Here is a 23,594-nt window from a genome sequence, read left to right on the forward strand (position 1 = left end):
AAGTCCTGCGAGAGTTTTGGAGAGAAGCGGGACCCAACCTCCAAATTCCACCTAAAGAGCACAAAGGGTTCTATTTATTTATTTTCCAGCGACGAAATGGGAAGCTGCCTAACAAAACAGGCAATGCTGCTTCTACAGAATAACAGCACCTGCTCTTTCAGCCCCAAATTTCATTCTGTTGCACTTAAAACTACCAAAGAACAGCTTTTCTAGTGGCCTGAACACCAAACTCCAGGCACTCCCAGCCTGTTTTAAAGAATTTTGCTGCTGTTTCACTCTTCCTGAAAGCTCCGACTTCTACCATAGGGTAAAGCACAGAGCGAGCAGTGCTGGTCACGGAAATAAAGCCTCAGTACCTTGCAAAAAATACAAAGAGTTAAAAGTTATCACCCATTTTGGAAACAGCGGGGATTTTCTGCTTTCTTCTTCCATAAAGTGATGTGTGACACAAAGGCTTGCTGAAGGCCAGTATTTACAGCGTCTGGAAATATAAAGTGCTACGTGTAAGAAAAACAGCCGGCGTTTCTGACCGCGGTTTGTCACAAAAAAAAAAAAAAAAACAAAAAAAAAAACTTTAAAAGTTGGAAGTCCTTAAGCTTTAGACCTATGGATGTGCCAAAGGTAGTGAGGGGATTAAGCCATTTGTGTACAGGCGCATTTTTAAGCCCTGCAGGTTGTTGCAGCAACGCAACTTGCTAGCTGCAGTACTTGAAAACTGAAAATGGTAAAGAGGATACTACAACTCAGAAGGAGCTTTGAACTCCTGTACTGCTAAGACAGCTCGCTTTGTATGAGGCCAAAGCACTCAGAGCCGTGTCTGGCAGTAATATCAATGCCAAAATCATTCCTGTATAATTCCACTGATGTCACTTCAGTTATTTCAAAGAGGAAATTCATGTCTAAGCCACGTTCTGTTTTCTGATGCAAACCCAGAATAACTACAGTGAAGTTTATGAAGTTACTAACACTGGCACTCACTGTCAAACCGAATAGCCAATGGAATAATTGGCACCGAGTCTCTGAAGTTATTACTGAGATATTCTACATAACCATAACAACAGCATTTCAGAATTCTCCGTGTATATACCTTTGCAAATATCTGTGATGACAGCACATGAGCATTATTCCTGTTACAGATAGGAAACAAAGACAGAGCAATTTTCCCTAAAGTCAAATATGCTATTCGTGGCACAGCTGAGAGCTTCAGGGTTCCAAGTCTTAAGCCAGGAACCAAAACCAGTAAACAAGCACTCAGGCTTCAGTGTGTTTTTATGAAAATATAAGAAGCAATAATTGGGTTGGACCCTGTATTTGAGAAAGAAAGAAAGAAAGAAAGAAAGAAAGAAAGAAAGAAAGAAAGAAAGAAAGAAAGAAAGAAAGAAAGAAAGAAAGAAAGAAAGAAAGAAAGAAAGAAAGAAAGAAAGAAAGAAAGAAAGAAAGAAAGAAAGAAAGGAAGGAAAGAAAGAGAAAGAAAGAAAGAAAGAAAGAAAGAAAGAAAGAAAGAAAGAAAGAAAGAAAGAAAGAAAGAGAGAAAGAAAGAAAGAAAAGGAAGGAATAATAGGAAGAAATAATTATTTTTTTTTGAATAAACAGTAAAACAAGCAGAACTATCCCAGACGAGAACATATGATTACAAAAGGTTATATTTAGGTATTTCTTGAGGCACCTTTCAGGACTATCTGAGAAAATCAGAGTAGAATCAAGTATTTACTAGTATTGGTAAGAGCAAAATAATCTACTCCCTGAACTCCTTTTTTATTCTGCTCACACTGCTCGGGATACAAAATGTGGGACATCACAAAGCAGTACAGAAATCACCTCTGGTTGTGAAAACCTGTCAATGACAACTCTTTTCTTCTGCTTCGGGATTGCTCAGTGATTCATCTCGGAGTACACTGCTCATGAAAATTAAAGAACTGGATTTTGTTTTGTTTGTGTTGCTCTGATACCTACGATCAAGGGTCAGCATGACTATGGAAAGGTAAACAAACAAAGTTTACTAAAAGCTGCCAGTTTGAGACATTGTATTGTTTTTGTTTTGTTTTTAATACCAAAATAATTTGTGCATACTTTCGACAACAGCTTGCCTCTTCTGAGAGTTTAAACTGCTGGTAAGATTACTTGGGCTACTATGCATGCAATTACAGATGAATTTTGATCATTTAACATTAAGTTGGTACTTTGAACAAATTAAAAATAATTACTTTTCTCCCTAGCATCTTCTATACTAGTAATTCCAGTTGCTCTGGAATCTCAATTAACTAAGCATCCTAAATTCTGTCCACGCTTGGCCAGAGGACAGCCTTTTCCTTCACGGTACAGGTGTGATTATTTGGGAACAGTTTGCAAACCTAAAACCCCACCTTGCTTGAAAGGATTTACAGCCTCGCATGACAAACTGTACTGAACAATACTGAGGTCCTGTGAAAAATAAACAAAGAGAACACATTTATTTTCTAATACCGAGATGGAAATCGTAAGTCTTAAGAGGCACCTGGAATTTGACCAGAGTTACCCAGCAAGGATCAAATCCTATTTGTCTTAGTCAGGCAGTCCTGCTGAAATCAAATAAGCCTACAGCACGGATCAGTCTACTAGGGCTATGGTTTAACCTCTGAGGCATGCCATAAATCCTGTACCATAAAATAGGTGCTACGGATTAATTTCTAATCCCAAATTATAACTCCTCGTTGAAGAACTGAAAACCCAATTCCCCTCAAAGATTTAAACAACCAGGATAGAACCACACTGAGACCTTTCAAGACCTTACTTTTAAAACATTGAACAAAAATATTGTCCACAATACTAAATTAATGCAGTGACAATTAAACCACACTGTTTGAAGTAACAAATCATACACTATGACACAGCATCTTTTTTTTTTTTCTTTCCCAAATTTGCCTGCACATGTAGTCACTAATTTACCCAATAAATTAGTTCCACAAGTGGCTCTCCGAGTCATCAGTTTGAATTATCAAGTTTCTGCTGTATTTCCAAAACAATGCCAGGCATGCATGTGCGTGGGAGGGATGGGACAATGAAGCCAATAGGTGCAGCTGTGGCCTGGGAGGCAGAGGGTCTGTGCAAACTCTGTCACTGCCTGCTCTTTGACACTGACAAGTCGTTTCACTGCTGTTTAATTCAGGGTCTTATAAGATTTTAGCCCTGAAGTTACCCCCCAAACATTTGGAAGGCAAAGACGAGCCTTCGTGAGCTTCACAGAATCCTTTTCCACTCTCAAACAGAAACGTGGGGAGGCAGCCTGGGTTCATTGCTTTTGTATCTTCCCCACGTGTGAATCAGAAAAAGAATTCAACCTTTACAAAGCAGATTTATGCAAGCACAGGTGAAAGACAGCCTCTGTAAATGCAGAATATTGAATGAACTAGCTGGTACCTTACGCACCTGGCCTCACTGCTGCACAGGATCTGAGCTGCTCTCCTCTTTAGGTCGAGTGCTAGAAGCCCCCTGATTTGAAAGCAGGGGGCTTTGGATGCCATTCCTAACATTACAGCGTTACCATGAAATCCTTGGCCAGAAAGATTCTATGTGCTAGCACAACAAACAAGCCAAGTTTTATTTTAAGACTATAAACCATTTTATTTTGGAAGCCACAAGACATCCATACCTTGAACAACTGACTAGTCGCAGGTTCTACGTGCTATCAGAAAGTTTTCTTCAGCTAGAAATGAGGATTTTTTTTTTTAAACACCTACAGATTAAATGATGAGATTTAAAATAATGCTAAAATCTTCTGTAATGTTCTTCCTGCATTACAAATGGACTATTAAATCAGTGAAGTGCCAATCAAATGCTTTTGTACTTTGAAAGAAAGGTTTAAATAACAAAAGCAGTTTTTCAGGCCTCTCTCTCCCTCGGTAGTCAGTGTCACCTATGCACTAATTACAACATATTTACTCTCTTTTCTAGTAAGATCACAGTTGAATAGATTTTCAGAGCACGATTTTTAAGAAAAGTTGCAATCAGAGTCTCGTGGATTCTGGCTCTTATTAATCCAGCTTGTCTAAGAAAAATACAATGTTGTGCAGTAAACTTCAAGATATATGACAGGACTGAATAATAACAGCTCCGGATTCGGTTCCCAGCTTTAAAATCAACTCGCTGCACGACCTCGGGTGAACCATTAATTACCTAGGGCCAAATCCTCTGTGGACTAAACACAATGGAGCTAGCCAGTTTGTACAAGCCAAAGATCTGGCCCCAAGTTTCCAGAAGTTTTGATTCAGGCTGGCCAAACACTGGAATTTTCATCCTATGAAAAAAAAAAAAAAAACAACCCTCGGTTGCGTTTCGGGACAAAAAGTAAAGTTCTCACATCCTTTGTGGAATAAAAAGTGTAAGCAATTCCTTGTGTGTGTGTGCTGGGGGGGATGCGAAGCTCCCTCACAGGAGCTGACGGCGGAGTTGACAGAGGTTGTCGAGGCAGGTAGCCACGAACCATCACTTCAATTTTCTGGTCAGAAAAACTTATTTTATTATATATTTTTTTCCAGTAAAACTGGAACTTTCCTGCAGAAAACTGCAGCTTTACAGACACCACATTTTCCACTGGGGAGGGAAGGCTCCTTCCAGTCAAGGCTCGGAGTGGCCACTGACGGCAGCCCAGCTGCTAGAAATGCTCTCACCTCAGAGCTCCTTACAGAAGGCTGGCCCTGCTTTATAAAATAGCTTTTTAAATAGACATTACAGGATTATTTTTGTTTTAAGTCGTTTTTTGTTGCAAAGCGCCCTGGGACCCTCGGATGCTAAGGCGAATGGCGCTTCTGTGTTAGTGCTGCGATTTCAGCGGCAGGATTTTTATATGGGATGCGATTTCTGTATGGGATGTAGTTTCTATGTGGGACTTAATTTTCATGTGAGACTTAATTTTACGTGCGACACCTCCCCAGCCCTCAGGAAGCCTCAGAAGTGCTCAGATTCCGGGACTGTTCCGTAGTTGAGGTGTTTATGCAGACACTTCTCCACCCCAAACCACTACTCGGACCCGAGAGCCTCTCTCCATCTCTCACTTTATTAACATTTATTAACATTTATTAACATTTACTCCTCACACCTCAGCCCCGGGGCCGCCATCCCCCCCCCCCCGCTCCCCTTTCCCTCACAGGCGGCGGTTGGAGCCCAACGGCTCCCCCCCTCCGAGCAACCCCCTCGTGGTCCCGCCCCTCGGTGGGCGTGGCCTGCGCACTGGCCCCGCCCCTACCCGCCCGCTGACCCCGGAAGCGCGGTACCTCTCTCATCTTCCCCCTCAGCGCGCACCGGCTCGGCGCCTCCCGCAGCCGGCCCCCCTCATTGGCCCCCGCGCACACCCGAGGCCCTGCCCCCATTGGCTGCGAGCCCCGTCACTCCCCGCCTGGGACACGCCCACACACACACACACCGGGCCCGCCCCCTTCCTGGCGGGGGGATTTTCGATAGGCGAAGCCGCGCTCGCCGGCCCGCTATGCGCGCTTCCGATTGGACCGCGCAAACGTCGCTCAAAAGCGCGACGCCGCTCATTGGCCGGCGCGGGAATGCTAACAGCCGCCTGGCTCTCCGATTGGCTCCGCCGAGGTGTCACTCAGAGCAGGCAGCTGAGCGCCCATTGGCCACCGCGGGCGGCTCCGCCCCCGAGCAGCAGGTTAGGTTGCGCTCCCCCCCCCCCCTTCTACGCATTTCTCTTTCCCGCTTTATTTATTTATTTCCCCCCATAAACTTAAATGACCCCGGGGGGGCGGGGCCCGGCCGGCACGGCCAGCCAATGGGAGAGGAGGAAGGTGGGCGGGGGCGCTCTCCCTGCCCTCGGCCAATAGGAGGCGAGGGAGCGGGCCGCGCTTGGCTGCCCGCCGGCCAATCGCGCCGCGCCCTCCGCCCCCGCCCTGGCACGCGGCTGGGGGGTTTGGGGGGGGGGGCAGTTAACGGCCGCGGGGGGCGCGAGGCGCGGCCGTTGGGCGAGGCGGGAACGGGGTCGCCTCAGGCGGCGGCGGGCGGGCGGGGTGCGTGAGGAAAGGACGCGGGGTTGTTTCCTTCCTGCGGCTGGGAGAGCCTGGCCCTTGCCCTGCAGGCAGGGAGGGAGGGAGGCGAGGAGGAACTTGTCGCCTCGGGTCCGCAGGGCTCGGTGTCAGACCCCCCTCTCCCCCCAGCCAGCTGTGGTGGTTTTACCGTGAAGGAATGGTTCGCATACACCGGCACAAAGCAGCCCCAAAACGCACCGTCGCCACAAGCACCACGAGGATTCACTCAGTCCCCAAGGCTTGCACAGCTGGTTCCTTCACAAGGGACCTGAGTGTGGAAAACATGCAAAAAAAAAGTACCCTTGATTGCCTAAAACTGATTAAAATCATCCAGTCCACATCGCTCCCTCAAAGAGGAGGCCAAAACCTTACTTTACCACATTAAGTGCACAGGCAGCAACCCTTGGTGTGTTAGCCCCCATAATCCCCCACACAACCGGCACCATAATAAAGAAAACCTGTTGAATAACTTCAGTTTTTGAGTTTTCAAAGCATCACATGAACATACTTACAAAGTTTTTACTGTCCTTAAAAACCCCTTATGCTTTGTTTCCGTCAGTTTTTGATCGTAATCCTATATGCCCGTACTGTTTGGTCTGAGTTCTGTTACTCTGACCTACCTTCCTCTTTCCGCCTTTTCTTTTTTTTTTCTGAGGTCAAAGAAGGTCTCGTGCTTTAGCCAAATTCGCCTCAGTGTATTTCTTTTTTCCTTCCTGTGTGCTAGGAAAGTTTAGATTTGGCTATTATCATCCCTTTGAAGAACCCCGAGCTTCCTATCTCCTTTTTCTCTTGCAGCCTGCTCTTGTGCAATCCAGAATCATTCTCCCGTTTCCTCATCCCTCCATCAGCTGTTTGCTCTTCTGACCTTCTTTTTGCATGGACCAACAAATCTGAGGTTATCACCTTAACCCAAGGTGATAACATTCACATTCATACCCATCTGTGGGAGCCATGTGGGGAAGATCTCCCCCGTTCCAGCTGGTTTCTCCATCTCTCACATCGGAGTTTGCCACCAGGGTTTTCCAGGAAATGACCCCGCTGGGTTCCTTCCTGCACAACCGAGCCTCCCGGTGCCATCAGCTCGGGCAATTCTGCTGCCTATCTGCACATCTCCTGCCTGGATGGTTGGATGCTGGGAGAGTGCCCAGCTCCTTTGCCTCCTTTCATCATGCCAAGGACTTCCAGCAGCTCACACTCCCTTAAAACATTATTTTACACCATTTCTGAACACCAAACAAGGCCATCTCTCTTCCCCAGCCCCTCACTACACTCCCCGAAAAAAGGATTACCTTTTAATTTATGTTCTGGTTGTGTGGGTCACCCCACATGAACCCCTCCCTTTATTTTTCAGCCCATGTAACCCTTCAACCCTTAGCCCATCAATAACCCCCCCCTGCAGGGGCGGTTATTTATTTATTTAATGTAAAAGGAGTAATTAGTAGCGCAAATTACAAGTGGCATTTAAAGAAGGGAAGGAGCCCCATCAAACTCAGCTCGGTATTTTACTGAAGTACTTGGGTTTTAAACACTAGCATAATCTGACTACATAACTACTTAACTGTAAGCATCAGCCAGAGTTCTTTGCTGAATCAAAGCTTTAATTTTCTTCCCATTTTCCTGTGGCCTGTTCTGCATTTTTAAGCTGAGAGAGTGTGGAGTAAAACTCTCAGAAAAATAATTTCTCTAGGGCATATTCTGTTTGATAATGTCATACCTGGAACTTCATCTGGGCTGTCAAAACAATGGCGCATGACAGTAAAACTGAGCACACTTCATATACATAAATCTTTCACAGTCTGTAACTAAGTGTCTAGAATGAGCTGAAGGCTCCTCCAGCTGAGTTATTTTTCTAAATGAGAAATTATGTGACCGTTAGAGCAGGTAACTTCCCAGACGGTATCTTAAGATGACGACAGGTATAGTTGATAATACGTGGACATATGAGGAGAGGGCACGCTGCAGATGGATAGGTAATTCTAAAGAGGCACGGAGGAACAGATTCCTCTCCTTGGGCGGCGTTTGTCACCCACCTCAGGTCACAAGGCTGTGTTTTTGGTAGGAATAAGACCCGTTCCAGATGCCCAGCAAGGTACTGGTGATTTGCTGACACAACTGGGGAGGAATGTTTCCAGGGGTGATGCGAGTCTGCTTCTATTTAATGCTGTCATTAATGACTGTGGGATAGCACAACTTAAAAATTTTGGTTGAGAAATTATGCCTGAAAATGTTACAAACTGCTCTGAAAACATGGTTATAATGCAAGCCGATTGCATTAAACGGACGAAGTGTTGCAACCAACAGCAATTCTATTAAATATCAGACTAAGCATGGTATAAAAACAATACTATCAACTGTAAAAAATCAACTAGAGGAACAGCTGAGGAATTTCTTCCTGAAATAGGAATAACTACGGAGGCAGAAATATTCCTGAGGAGGATCCAAGAGGTCAGGCTAGGCCACAAGTGAAACACAAAGCAAAGGTAAAAAGGGCAAATCTCATTCTTGGGTATACAAACAGGAGTCAAACTAAGCCCAGGAAGAAGCGGCTCCTCTACACTCAGTGCCAAGGAAGCCTCAGCTGGAACTCCACGTTTGGTTTCAGACACTGCATTTAGAAGAGACTCTGAAGAGCAGAGAACAAAAAGGTTCGAAGGGACAACAGTAAGAGACTTCGAAAACAGGACCTATGAAAAAAGGGCAAAGGAACTGGATTTGTTTAGTCTAGCAAAGAATAAAGAGGGTAACGTTACAAAGTTCTTGCATTAAGTTACTGAAGAAGATGAATTGTTGTCCAAATCCACCGGGTCAAGACAAAAAGTAACCGCTTTCATTTGCGGGAACATTTTTGCTCAGATGTTGGGAAAACCTCCTAGGAGTTCAGTGGTATAACAGCATCCTTGGAGGCAGTAGAATCCCCAGTACTGAATGCTTTAAAAATTACATCAGATGGGGGCCGACCACTGTGTCTGGACAGCTGTCCAAGGTAAGGAGGGAAGACCTCGAGTGGCACACTGCCTCTGTGGGAACTGCACCACTGGGAGAAAGCAGCCCAAAAATCCAAGTCTTTTGGCAACAGCCAGCAACTTCTGCTTTACCTAGGGACAGGATGCTGTCAGTCAGCTCAAGGGGAGCACAGTGCTGCTCCAAGCAGCCCCAATTTCCATCCTCTGCTTAGTTTAGGTAGTAAATAGTCAGGGCACCACCTCCGGGAGGCTACCAGGCAGCAGCTCTCAGATACTGTCAGCTATTGTCCCTGCAAGACCCTTCAGGATTTTCCTAGTGCTGCAGTTTTACAAGCATGGATTTGACCAGAGGAACATTACAACAAGGGGACAATTTCCCATGTGTAGCTTTCCTTGGGGCTAAAGCCCTACAGAGCACAACTCCTTTCAAACCAGCAGAGTTGCATGCAAATCCCTCTATTTATTGAGTCATTTAAAACAGATCTTAAAAATAAGTTTTCTGGTCACACAGTACAAAGATCGGAAAGCTTAGAGTCTTGTAAGCAGCAACATCAGAACGGGTTGCATTTTTGTACTAAATGTGTGTGAATATCAAATTCTGTATAGTTGCTTACCACGTTCAAGTTTTGGGGCCCAAATTTCTTCCCTTCATTGACAGGAATGAAGAAGTAATCTCTCGTCAGGCAGAACTCACAGTAAAAGCACAAGAAGTTTAATTTATTACATTCCTACAATATGACTTCATTCTTGAGCATTCTGTGACAATCTGGCCTAATATTGCACTGATTCAGACAATAGAGCTGTTCTATTGTACTTTAATGACTGGAAATGTAATTTGCTTCCTGTTTAATATTTAAGCCAGCAATAATACCAAAAAGGCTTATTGCTCCTAAGAAAAGATGAAAGGGGCATAACTCTTTAGCTTTTTTGTGTTCAGAATCTGACCTACTTTAAAAATACTAGAAACTCATGGGAATGGCCTTCAGAATTAAAAATACCAATATAAGATTGTTGCTTGGGAATTTTAAGATACATCACTTCCAGCTCATTGAAAAGCAGAATTTCCCTCCCAAGGGAAATCCGGATGATTCAAAATTAATTTTTGTCTTGAAATACTGAATTAGCAGAGTGTTTTTCCACAGAAAGTAGACTTAAAAGAAAAAAAAAAAATCCTGGACTTTAGAGAGATTTAATTCAAGCTTGATGACTAACCCAAAATCTTCCAGTCTGGCTCATTTTCAGATCAACCTATGCCTGCTCTAGCAACCATCATATTATCGGTGCTTTGGGGGGCTTTCTGCTGTCTTCACAGAGAAGAACTCCAACTGTAGCCCACACTGCCCATAAAACTCTTGAGTGGTAAAGAAGGAAGACACATTTTGGTGATCATGTGAGGAGGACAACTCAGGAAGGCCAATCTGTGGAGGACAACAGCACGATCGTGCATTGTGTGAATGCTACAACAGTGACAGATGCAGTGGCTCAGATGGAGATGCAAAATCAGAAATAAAACAGCTGGCTGACACCTTCTGGCTGTCCCCATGGCAGGACCCAGCAGGTTGTGTCAGACACCTACAGGGCAAAGAAACCAGAGTGATCTGAGGCTTCCTGAAATGCCGTAGGGACGGAGCCATTTCTAGTACTTCATGAGTTCGGAGCAGTACCACCCTGCAACTCTAAGGTAGATGGATGCACTGTGTTAAGCCACTGTCATACATCCACCTGACAGCTGGAAAGGTGAATCTTTTTGTGAAAATGCTTTGTTTTAAGCATCCACTTGGGATGAATATTGGTAAATGTATGTAAAACAAAACAAAACAAAACACAACAAACCTTTCACAAGTAATTCTGTGCAAACATCTATCACCAGGCCCTACTAACGTCAGGTATCACTGGAAGGAAGATGGAAAGAAGACATTCTTGAATGTTTTTTTTCCACTTAGTTTTATAAATAAGAGGGTGGCATCTCTTTTTAAGCCATGACATTTTGACAAACAATGATGCTTTGTGTTACCCTCTGGTGAGGAGAAATGTGAACAGAATGGTTTCAGGCAATCTGAAAAGCAGCTTGGGAAGGAAGACTGCTGTGTACTATTCCCAGATCAGCAGATCAGTCATTTGCTTGCTCCATATATTTGGATAAGATACTTAGTCCTTATCTATATGCCAAGGTTGTACTGCTTTAACTGTACCAGTTCAGTAAAGCTGTACAAACTCTAGTATTAACACAACTAGATTGGTATTAAAGTACTTTTATCAGAATAATGTGTTCATGTGGGCAAAGGGAATAATCTTACCACTATAATGTACCTTTGTACCATTATAACTGCTGGCACAGTGGGGAGTGGACTGTTATAGCACCAAGATAAAAAGATCTCAGCCCTCACCAAAATACTTACACCTAGTGCTGATATTGTGCATAGACCACCCCTGGTGTCTCAGCTTCCCCAGCTGTAAGAGACTCGTAGTTCGTGCCTTGCAGGGCCGACGAGCCTTAATTCATATCTGTAACAAGGCTTTGAAAGTCTGCATGGAAGGTGACAGGGTTTTTTAGCCACTCAATGCTGTTTTTTAAAAAAAATAAATTTCTAAGAAGTGTTTGCAAGAGATAGCTGTGCCCCCAAAACATGTCATAGCTGGGCTTGCCTCATTTTTCTGTGAACATTCACATTATGTTTGACTTAGACTTCTGACAGCTATTTCATGACATATTGACTGTGAAACCATCCCTTTTATTTCACTATTATTTCATGTGTTAAAAGGGAAATCCACTCCTCTACTTCTCTGGCCTTCAGGGACTGGCTTTTCCCTCCCACTGCCATTAGCCTGACAAGGAAGAGTTAAATCAAGGGGTACAAAAGGGAAAAAAAAAACTTTCTTTCTCTAGACAAACGTGCAATAGGGGTGTTTTCTGTGCTGCCTTTTACCACAGAAAAAAAACCGAGAGGGGGAAAAAAGTCAAGAGACTGCCACCTGTTGGGAGAAAGGAGGGAGAACATGAGAGCCTCAAACCCTGGCAGCACCTGACAGCAGTTGAGCAATGTTGGGCTAATTGTTGGTGTAAATGACATCAGCAGTTGGCCTGCGATCAGTAGCTTCTCTCCGAATAATTTAGTAAGTACAAATATTAAAAAAAATACTTGGAGTTAGGCATTAACCAGATGAAATGTTTAGACAGCAATAGTAAAATGCATTTGATCAAACTTTATGGACTGAAACTCAAACAGTTTTATTTAGTAATAATAACGCGGATACTGATGCAATTCTTAGTTAATCAAACGGGACAACTCAGAAGCAGCAGTCTTTTGAAATGGAAGAAATATCACTTCAAGGGCAACTCCAAATTTGTTCACAGAAGGTTTCCTAATCCACGAGCCCATTCTAATCGCTCCTTTCCCACAGGCACTCGCTCTGAGTGCCAAGGCCACTGATGTTTTCTCCAGGCTCACCGTCCATCTGAAAGCCACAGAGCTGGATGCTTTGCAGCGGGCTTTCCAGTGCATTTTGCAACCCACACAGGAGCTCCAGCTGCTCAGTCCTGCGTTGACTCAGTTGCTCGCTACAGTGAATGAGACTCAGAGCTGATGTTAATGGGAAAAGCTTTGAAGGTCTAAGGCCCCAGGAGATGCCTCCACAGAATTGGATGCAGAAGACCAGGATCCTCTTTGTTGTCACACCCTAAAGACTTACACACCTTTGTTTTCCAAACATCCAAGTAGAACATAACCCGTACCATATACATAAATGCCCCTCACCTACTTGCTTTAGCACTATACATTTGGGAAGAAGAGTTCAAGGACATTACAACAGACTCTCCCCTTTTTAGGACAGAGCTTGTGTCCAGGAATTCTGCTAAGCTGTAGGAGAAGCGAGAACTTTGAGGGTTCCCCTGGATTTCAAGAGCTGGAGCCTTCCCACCAAGCCTGCTTTCCAAATCACCTCCACCAGCATGGAGCTCCAGCCCGAAGCTGCTCGCTGGTGTCTAGGGAGGGGAGCACATCTGGCTTGAATTTCACATTTGCTGTTTGTTAGCACTCCAAAGGCTGTTTAATTTATGTGCAGCCTGCATGTGTGCACACGTGTGTATGTATGTATTAAGGAAGACAGCTGGTTGTAGGCAGGCAAGGTTGACTGTCACCCCTGAGGCAAGAGGCCCATGGAAAGCAGGGTGGCCGGTGTTGCATTATTGCCCTTTACAATTCTCTGACCTCTGCTTGATATATTTTTCCATAACCCTAGGCAGTGAGCTCTCTGTGGGTGGGAACTATCTGTGTGTTATTGTCTGTTAAATGAGGCCCTTGTTGTGGAACACAGTTTCTGAACATCACTGCTAGACAAATAATGCCAACAGGCAAGGTGGCCAGCATCTGTCTTAGCTGCTTCACCCCAGGCAGGCTGGGTATTGCCTGATCCAGGGGAAGCTGGCCTGCAATGGGAGCAAAACGCTGTCCCCTTAGAAATATGCTGACACCAGCAAAGCACAAAAGCCACAAGTCCCAAAAGCAAGAAGGATACACAACACGTGAAGCAATAACGAGGGTAGCAGCTCACAAAGGTGACCCACAGGCCTTCTGAGATGGACAATCAGGAGCCAAGGCAAGCACAGCCTCATGCAACAGCATGAGATAGCGCTCAGCCCAGGCATAGCAGAAGCACAAGGAGTCATTGGAGTTAGCCCTTTCAGTTGCTGCTGTGTTTATTGCTAAGAAGGAGCAGTGCTAGCACGTCAAGGTGATGCCCAGGAGACTCATACCTACATTTCTGACCCTGTAATATGTCTTTGTCCCACAGGAATTGAAGTGTCTTTAATACACTGAGAGAACCCAGCGCTTTTCAGTGGAGTTTACAGTGTGGGGCAGAAAAGAAGCGTAGAACAGAGGAGACTTTGCCTTCTTCACAGTATCCAGTATGTGACAGCGCTGTCAGGATGTTTATACACAGGTGCTGCTGTTGTTCAGGTAAGTGACAGTCAGTGGTTGCAACAAGCACCATGAATAACAACTGAAATTCAAAGCTGTACCACTATAAAGTCGAGAGGCCCTTAGCTCAAAGTAGATGTGACAGAGGGCCCACACTATTCCCTGATTCTCTGGGAATAACATTTTTATTTTGCCATGAAACCATGCTTGAGAATGCAAGTCCTTGGGGTTACCAGGGAGGCACTGAAAGCATCAGCTGAATGTACCTGATGCAGCATTGTCTGACTGCTTCTGTGGCCTCTGAGGCTTTAGACTGGGGGGAATTACAAATATTCAGTTCCTCTCCAGGGGACATTAACTCTGGAACATGCTAGGCATTAAATTACAAAGCATACAATCACTTCACTGTTAACCAACCCATGCTTGTACCACCAGAAACCTCACTTAATCCTCACACCTTCCCCAGTCCCACAAACTCCTGTTGCTTTCTACTCAACCATCCAGTTTAGATGGACAATACATGAACCCTTTTAAGTGGTGTCAGGGCAAAGATGTTTGTCATTCTGAAAATCAAAAGTAAAAAGATTAAAATATTGAGCACTAAGTTCTGTATTATATTTTTATAAACAAGACTTGATTTTCACATTTCATTAAAAATGTACCTTAAAAATTAGATTCAAGACAATCAATGTCTAGTCTACTGCACCATCAAGATAAGAACCCAAGATGTTTTCTAAAGGGTCTGTCTGGCTTCCTGGGGAGTTTAATGTAATGAAGGGCCCTGATCATGTAGGATATTGTTCAAGAGGCTGGGAATCGTAACATACAGGTACTACTCTGTTGTGCTGACAGCTTGCTGGGAGTCCTTGGACAACTTGCTCTTTGCATCTTTTTCTATCAGAAAGCAGTAATATTTGAAAATTCTGCCCGCAGTTAAGAGCACGAAGCAAGAAGAATAGAGCTGTTAAGTCGTATGCTATTTGCTAGCATTACTCTGGGATAAACAATGAGAACTGCAATTATGGGCAGGGTGAACATTACCATACTGGCAATAATGGAATAAGATTGCACGGAGTATTAAAGCTAGAGACCTGTAAGTATTAGCTCTTGCCACTTCCCAGAACAAGCTCATCTCCATTCTCTGGACAGCTAACAGCACACGCTGCGTATAGTGACAAGGCAGAAGTGACAGCTCTCAGCCTCTGCTCACTGCCTCACTTACATTCACATTAGGATATGACCTCCAGGGTTGCAGGGGCACCGTGTTGCCTGACTGCTGGATGATGTCAGCCCCAGTCATCTGTGTATCATGGCTCTGGGGCGCTGAATCATTTCCTTTTTTGTGCCCTTTCTGACGGGGAGGATCTGGAAGTAAGTGCTTTCACCTTTCATAGCCCCTGGCTAGCGGTGTCTGGCACGGGAACCCGTCACACTGAGCAGGCTGTGCTGGAACTTCACATTTTAACCATAAGTGCTTCGAAATTATGGTGCTGCCATCCCATCTAGTGGAGGGATCAGATTAATTCATCAGCTGCTTGTTGCTAAGTAAGCACATACTTCTGCTGTGACTAGGAGCAGAGCCACCAGCCTGGTCAGGATGTAAGCAATCCACACAGCGTGCTCACACGTTGTTGAGTGACCTGCTGTGGGACAAATTGGGTGCACTTCCTGGCAAGAAAAAAAAGTCTGAAAGCTTACACTGACATCCAGTAGCAATACCTGAGTCAGAAGACCAAGTCAGGAAGGTGATCTAATGGTTTGGGAGGGATCGCCAGCAGAAACCCAGCTCTGCAGCAACGCTTCGCTAACCAAGAGCAATGGGGAAGTGAGGAATCTATTGCTTGACCTAGGTCTTCATAGCTTCCCTCCTTGCCCACACACAAATGCAGCTGTTTTGAACACATCTTCCTGTCATTTTAAGAAAAAAAAGTGACCCTCAGCCCTCTCCATGGCTGTGTAAGAACTGCCTGAAGACATTTGCACTGGGAAGGAACAGCTTGCTACCCCTGGCTGCAGGCAACAGCTTCACTGCTGCAGGGCAGGAACATGAGAAACAGCTGTAGTTTCTGAGCTGCTGCCAAGAATTAAAACTAATTAGCCATTTCAAGGCTAGCATAAACACTGGCTCTCTTTGAATCCTCCTACAACCTCCATAAGGGTCACGATCCTCCATGGAAGAACTTTCACCTACTTCAGAGGCAGGATAGGGAGGGAGAGATCACTCCTTCCTACGTGGAAGAGGCTGGAGAGCCATAAACTGTCATGTTTCCCTTCCTTGAGCAAGGGAACTGTCTCCTGACAGGTCAGATGAGCAGGGCACATTACAAAAAAACCTACCACTGGAAGACTAAGCCATCCCTGTAGCTGTACAGAACTTTATTTCACCTGGCACTAAGGAAATGGAGCAGGGGACTACCTGTAATGTGTCTGATAGAATGAGTCTGCTTGACTCCTTGTTGAGGATCACCTCTGCCAGCCTGTGACCTCATTCCCCATCAGAGACCCCCCCCCCAAAAGCCACACAGTGCAGAGCTCTGTGCATCTGCCCCAGGACAGGCAGGATTTTGCCATCCTGCAACCTAGCGCGTGCTAGGATGAGAGGTAGCTGGTTCTGAACAAGAAGATTGCAGAGGCTTTCTAATCCATCAATTGTTTGTATACAGCCCTTCAGGTTTTCTCTTTAAGAGGTCCATACGATTTATCCCAGCTTTTCAGACAAGTCCTTAGAGCCATCACTCTCACTGGGGAACAGCTTTGGGGCAAGTGGGCACAGAAGATGGGGGAGGATGCCCCCATCCTGGCAGGTTATTCACTGCAGGTAAGGATCAGACATCACCAAGACAGCGTGGGACAAACTTCCTTTCACAGAGCTTGCGGAAGCAGGCTTTGTAGATCACCCACAGATTCCAGCTAAAGGATTGCTAATGCAAAATAAGTTAGAAGTAGCATCTGATTTTGTTCCTTCTCCTCACCCCCACATCATAATTAGATCACCAGTGAGTTAAATCAGCATTTCTTCACACACCAAGAACACAATGCCTCCTGCTATCGATCAGTGCCTCCAGGCTCTGCACGCACAGCCCCACATCCCGTTACTTTCGGTGGTACAGGAGTGCTGTGTTCAAAGCGCACTAGATGGCGGTGTTCCTTCTGAATCACTGCAGAGCCACCGATCCACCATGATCACTCGGAAAGCAAGGCCCTGACGTGGTGGCATTGTCAATTCCAGGGTATTCTTCCAAAACTGGGGTTGCCAAACCTTGTGGCATTCTGAAATGGAGAATTGCCTCCTCGATTCCCTTCTGCTGTCACCGCTGGGAAAACCTTCTTCATATTTAGTTGTCCGCTATTGCTTCTTGTGGTAGAGCCCTCAGAGCTGGTGCTGAGGGCAAGGATGAGCTGTGTTCCTGCAGCACAGGGCTCACAGGTAGCTTAACCTTATTCACGCTGAGCTTAGAAGCCACAGCAACTCCTCCAGTGCAACTCCTCCATCGAGACACATGTTGGGAGAGTCATTTTGATAGCATCATCTCAGGTTTGAGCTTGCTGTCCACTCACAGGGGGTTCTTGACACATTCATTAGCATTGCTCACCTCTAGTGAGAAATTTAATTCCAGCCAGCTGTCACCACTGTGCAGCTCTGCCCCCTCTTGTGCAGAAAGGGAAGCTTGAAGCCATTCTGCAGCTGTGCTGTTAGGAGAGGAAGCAAAGGGAACCATACTCTTCGTCTGATCTTGAAGGGATGAGGGTTGAGAACAGCCTAGCAGAGGAAACAGAAGACGAGCAAAGCAGTGCTCAAACTGCCTGGGCTGGCTTCTACCCCTCAGAAGGCAGAAGAGTTGCAGAAGGCAATTTAGGAGGGAAATTTGCTAACTGTTAAACAAATCCCAAGCGGGTGAATGACAGAAGTCCTGTCACCCTCAGACTCTGCTGGGAAGTGGAAGGTAAATCTGCTCCCTTGGTGATCAACCCTTGAAGAGCCCCAACACCGCATTCGCTGGGTGCCACACCCTGCCAGCAGCCCTGTGCATTGCACCAGATAAACCTCACTGCCCTGGAGCTGGGGATCTACGTCCTGATGCTACACCACAGGCTCCCTGCCAGCTGCCATCTCCTGCAGCCCAGGTGTCATTTTGGTGGCCAAACATACCGGTGGCCCCTGTGGGGTAGTTTCTGGTGGCAAACCTCGCTCATCTCCGCAGCCAAGAGAGGGCAGCATTCTCCCTCGGCTGGGAAGGAGGGAGCTGCCTGGCCACAGACTCTTTCTAGGAAAAGGCGTGCTTATCAGATGGCATTTTAGAGCAGATATTCATTTCAGTACTTCATGCATCTGTTTAGGGAGATGTCAACTGATTTACACCTTGGGGTCGCTGGGGACACTATCACACCCATAAACAAGATCCGAGCCCATCCTCGGCTTGCCACCCCCAGCTGCCCATGCCTGCCTTTATCCCAGCAAGGTGTGGCAGTCTCCTGGAAGCGAGCATCCCTGCCCAGGTGGTGGCACAGCACCAAAGGGAGCAGCACCTCTATTTCAGACTGGAAAATAATGCATTTAGCTTTACCCTGCAAGGTGGAGCTGGAGGGGAGGCATGGGAGTAGTGGGCAGGTGCTCCACATTTCTTACTGTCTTATATTTGTGTGTAAGCAAAGCTAAAACTGGATTTAGGAAGCAGACAGTGGATGGAAATAGAGGAGTCCAGCACCTAGCACGTGACTTGCATACCAAATGGAGACCTCTGCTTCCCAGAGCTGCATCTCCTTCAAACAGCCTTCTACATGATCTACCGAGGATGCCCGTGGAGGCTCTCGCTGGTGCCTGCAGTTTATTTCTGGCAGTCTTCAGGCACTGAGCTTCTGATGAGCTCAGAGGAAGTGTGGTGCTGTTGAAAAATCCCCCACTTTGGCCTGTGCAGCAGCAAGGGAGAAAAAACACACAAAAGCTTTTCCCTGCTCAGGTTCCACCTGCAACAGGTGAGAACTCAAGAGGAAATGCAAGTAGCTACTGCTTCCCCATTTCTTTAAGCAAGGGAAGTGACTGATCACAGAAGGGTTCCCCATTCAGGGAACTAGCACTCACTTGTAGAGTTAGGGGGAAAAAAAATAAAAGAACAAGCCCATGCTGACAGAGATGTGCCACCAGCATTTCACTTCAGAGCTGCTGTGGTATGCTTATTATTGGTCTAATTAATGAGCTTGAAAGACTAGGAGTCACAAGGTTCATATGTAAAACAGATGGTAGACAGGACATCAATACAGCTTTTAGATTGTGCTGGGGAAAAAAAAAAAAAGCAGAAGCTTTCTCTTGAAATAATTTCAGAGCAGCATTTGATTTACAGTTCTAATGCAGCACACTACTTATACTGTTGCAAACATTTAAGAATGAGGTTCTCACTGAAGTTGAACTTAACTACAGCAGTAGATGAGGGTGGCTTGAATCAAACGCCGAGAACATTACAGCACTGTGCAAGATAAGTAGGTCTTATTGCAAAGCTCCACTACTGACCCAACAAGCCGTTTCACCCCTGCCCTTCTGCCAGCCTTATTTTAAAAGGGAAATACCTTCTCTTTATAATTCCTGGCAATACTTTTAAACTACATGTGATTAACTATCCTAGCAGACAGAAGGGAAAATTGAGAACTGTTAGAAGTTCACATCCTTCGAATTCTGAGCACTGCAATATTTAAGCTCATAAGTACTTTTCACCAACTTTGCTAGAAGAATTTCAAAGAAAAGTCAAAGTGAACCACCATGGGCTGGTACTCTTAAACACTGCAGAGCTCACCAAGTCAGCTCTGACTCAATCTGCTCCTTCCATAAGCCACAAGGAAGGAGAGAGGCCCTGAAGATACACAGTGAAAGCCAACAAGTTGGCATTTGTCAGAGTACAGTTGACCAATCCTTGTCTAAACATACTTGGGGGACAGTGCCTAGTGGATAAATGGAAGATGAGCAGAGCTCATGCCACCGTACCCTTGGGAGTCAAATCTAAACAGCTGGATGGATCCAAAGAGCACTGAAAATGTTACAGATAGACACATCCTAGCCACTAAACCATGTGCCTGAAGGCCAAGCACCAGTTTGTGCTCTGGCTGTTGGCTCACAGTCAGCTCTCCATCACAGCTGGACACTCCTACTCCTGAAAGTAGGTGAGCACCAGGGTGGGAGCACATGCTACCCTTCCACTTCCATTTAGTGTTACAGGCTTGGCTGTCAGCTTCACCATCACCATGACACTGGTTGCTGGGTTTAAGGATGAAGAGAAAAATGTGCTCTCCAGAACAGAGGCCTTTAACAACTGCAGTCACTGTACAACAAGCCCAGCGTCGAGCTGGAAGCCACAAAGTGAGAGTTCAGCAAAAGCTTGGTGTGATCCATTGATCAGAGCTATTGAAGGGGTGACTGCTGACTGAAAAACAGCCAGGGACATTCAGAGCTTGGTCTCATAAGAAACCGGGCACAAGCAGAATAGCAGAGTGCTGTTCATGCAGCCTGTGCCTGCCAGGGCCACAGGGGATGCTGGATGTGCTCTGCACTCCTCGTGAGGACAGGGAAAACCCCACACTCAGCCATTCATCTTTACCTAAAGCTCTGATCCTGACTGATTTTAGCAGAAAGATGGAAGAGACTCTCCACACCCAGCAATTAACTTCTGCACCAGTTGTGGCAATGGTCAGTGCAAAGGTCATCTGATAACACTTGTCTCTGGTGAAGCATTGAGAGAAGCATGAGGATTTGCAGCCCTCAGACTTATTTCAGTGGGAAGCAGAGACATTTGGCATGCTGAAAGCAAATGGGATCAGTGGTTTTCCTGTATTTCTTTAAAGTACTAAAGGGAGCAGGTTCATTCAAGCCACAGGAAGGCACATTAATATCCAATAAGCTTTTGGCAGAACACAGAAGAGCAGTGGAACACTTGCCAGAAGGCTCACAATGCAGAGGCTTGGGACTAGGCAGATCCAGTAACAGGCTGGAGCACCTACAGTGGTAATTAGGCAGAAGTGCACAGCTCAATACCCCTTCTCTCCAGCAACTCCCTGGTCTCTTTGCTTTCCTCAAGAGAAAAGGAGGATAATACATGCCTTTAGCACAATTCCCCAAACTTGAGATCTTCACAGTGCTGCTTACATGTATATGAAGCCATATGCAAAAATAAACCCCTCCAAAGACAGACCTATCCTACTGCCTTTTCCACAGAAGGGATGAAGAATGAGAATAACACAACTGCATCCCTATGCGGGTGGCACTTGAACTTGCATGCTATGGATTTCCAACCTTAATTTTGCTCCTCTGTGTGCCTGATTGAAGCACTTCTGTGTTGTGTTCCTGCCTCACCCTGACCAGAGGGAAAGTAGTAAGCTTTCTTCAAAGTACCTGAATCCCCCTATGTCACAGACAACTAGTGTGAGCACAAGGTATTCTTTTAGGGAGATCCTCTTTGGCTGCATTGAGGGAGAACAATTGCTTGCATGCTTCATGTAGAGATAGCAACACACCTGCATCCAGCAGAGCATCTAACAGCAACACATGTTAGATGTTGCTGTTAGAGCATCTAACAGCAATGCATGTTGCTGTGTAGGATGCATCCTTCTGTGGGATCATATTGGGACCCAACATGAGGAAATAGTCCACATTTCTTTTAAAGTCTCTCTTCCACTGCTTTCTGTTAAAGCCTCCCACCTCCTGACATCTTTTGGTTTCCTGACCTTTGAAGGAAGATGGACCTGATTACATGCTGTGACTGCACAGGCAGGGCAGAGGGCTCACACTCACCCCACTGCTTCCCAATTGCCAGGATTTCAGCAGCTCCTTCCTGACCCTCACTCAATGAGCTGGTTTCTGCAGATTTCATTCTGTGCCCTTTATCTCCCCTCAGAAGCTGCACAGGGAGGCTAAATCTAACCCAGGTGCCTGGGCTGTGCCCTAAGGGGCATGGCAGTCGAGCACTGCAGCACCCAGCTCCCCTCCTGCATCTCGATCTGCACAGCAGGGAGCCACAGAGTCTGGTGACTAAAGCACAGGCTCGGGCATGGCTTTCTGCTGCCAATTTCAACATTGACATCTTGTGTTATTAACTAATGCTAACAAACAAAAAGGACATCGATGGTTTACTGCTTAAGCACACTTAGCACTTAAAAGAGGTTATTCTCTCAATGAGTGCTCCTGGCATTTAACGTATCGGCCCTCTGCAGTCTCTTATTTAGAGAGATTTCCTTACACTTTGTTTTCACTGCCTCATCTTTCATTGTAATTACACAAGCTCGCATTAAAAATAGGGTATCTGTTTTTACAGAGGTTCAACAACTGCAAGCAGGAGCACTCCTGCTATTCTTTGGGAGGTATTTCCAGTGAATAATTGCTGTTTATGCAGTGCCATCCTTCCCTTCAGTTCTCCATGAACTTCTATAGGAAGCCATGTTGCTCACCTTACAGCACAGATTACTTCTGAGGCAGAGCACAATTAACAGCGCTCAGAACCATAAATCTTCAGGCAGAAACTGACAAACAACTTGATAGCCAGATGAAGCGGAAGGGGAAAAAATGTGGCTAGACATCAGATTTTGGAGTGCCCGTGCTTTATGAGGATGCTCCGGGAATCACAATGACTATAAATGGTCAGAAAACTCCATTTTAGGTTTCATGCAAGAGATGGCACTGTTAGCACCAGCAATTAATTTAGAAGCAGGAGGGGGTGTACGTGGGAGGGCACAGATGTATTTTTAAAGGTAGATTATAAACATTAATATTAGAAGAGGTATTTTTGTTTCTGTTTTGATTAACAGAAGGATATTAATTTTTAACTGCAGGAAAAGCCTCATGCACTCCATTGCAAACAGATTGATATTTCACTAGGACACAGGAAACAGAAAATAGAGTCAGCTGGGAAAGGAAACCCAGAAATCCAATGCCAACCAAGCTAAATATGCTTCCTCTTTAACCCAGAATTGATTTTATTTCTTTTCTTCCCCCAATGAAAAAAGCTGGGTATACACATGTGCCTGCACCAGCACCACAAGCAGGAAAAGGTGAAGAACTTATATTTGCCTTAGCAGGGATTTTATGAATGTTCACTTGCTGGATGCCACAGGTAGTTGCTAAACATTTCTAGTTTTAAAAATCCCAAAGTAGAGTTAACAACCTCAGCAGAGCAAGCAACACTCACAAAGTCAACTTCCATGCCCTAACTCACTGCTCAACTCCCCTTTCTTTCTACCCTTGTGCTTACCTTATCTGCTTGACCTGCCAGTAAAGTCTCACCAGCACTGCACCTCCACCACCCAACACGTTAAACCAAAAGCACTGAACTGCTCAATGCCTCTTTTAAACCTTGGCCCTGGACTCGGATTACAAATGAGTTAATGCTGGGCTGGTGGATCCTGACCTGGCAGGTGTCCCTAAACCCCCCAGAGCTAACACAGTGCAGCTGAGCGAGGTGGTGCCATCGCTCTGATAGGCAGACGTACCCAGTACTTGGGGTATTTACTATGGTGTGAGGCATCCAGTCTTCCTTCTTAGCTAGGGAAGCAAGCAGAAGCTACTCTAGGATGTACTTTTCAGTTTTTAATACAAGTTCCTTTCAAAAAAAAAATTGGTTTTGGTGCAGAAGCCCTCCCTCTACACCACCTTAGCAGCATGTTCCCAGCCCTGTCTTGTGCAAACGCGAGCATCCATGCGGCTGTGCATCCAGCTTTTGTATGTG

The 23,594-nt window shown here is 45.5% G+C and overlaps 1 long non-coding RNA gene across 1 annotated transcript; it reads right to left on the minus strand.

Annotated features, from left to right (window-relative positions):
• Positions 1-3,224: 3,224 nt before the first annotated feature.
• On the minus strand, positions 3,225-23,226 carry LOC311430231. Its single transcript, XR_014688624.1, has 3 exons — positions 23,121-23,226; positions 6,210-6,279; positions 3,225-4,273 (listed from the first exon to the last, which is right to left on the minus strand). It is a non-coding gene; the product is annotated as an uncharacterized lncRNA (long non-coding RNA).
• Positions 23,227-23,594: the final 368 nt, after the last annotated feature.

Source organism: Aythya ferina (genome assembly GCF_964211825.1).
Source record: "Aythya ferina genome assembly, chromosome: 1".
Taxonomy (NCBI): domain Eukaryota; kingdom Metazoa; phylum Chordata; class Aves; order Anseriformes; family Anatidae; genus Aythya; species Aythya ferina.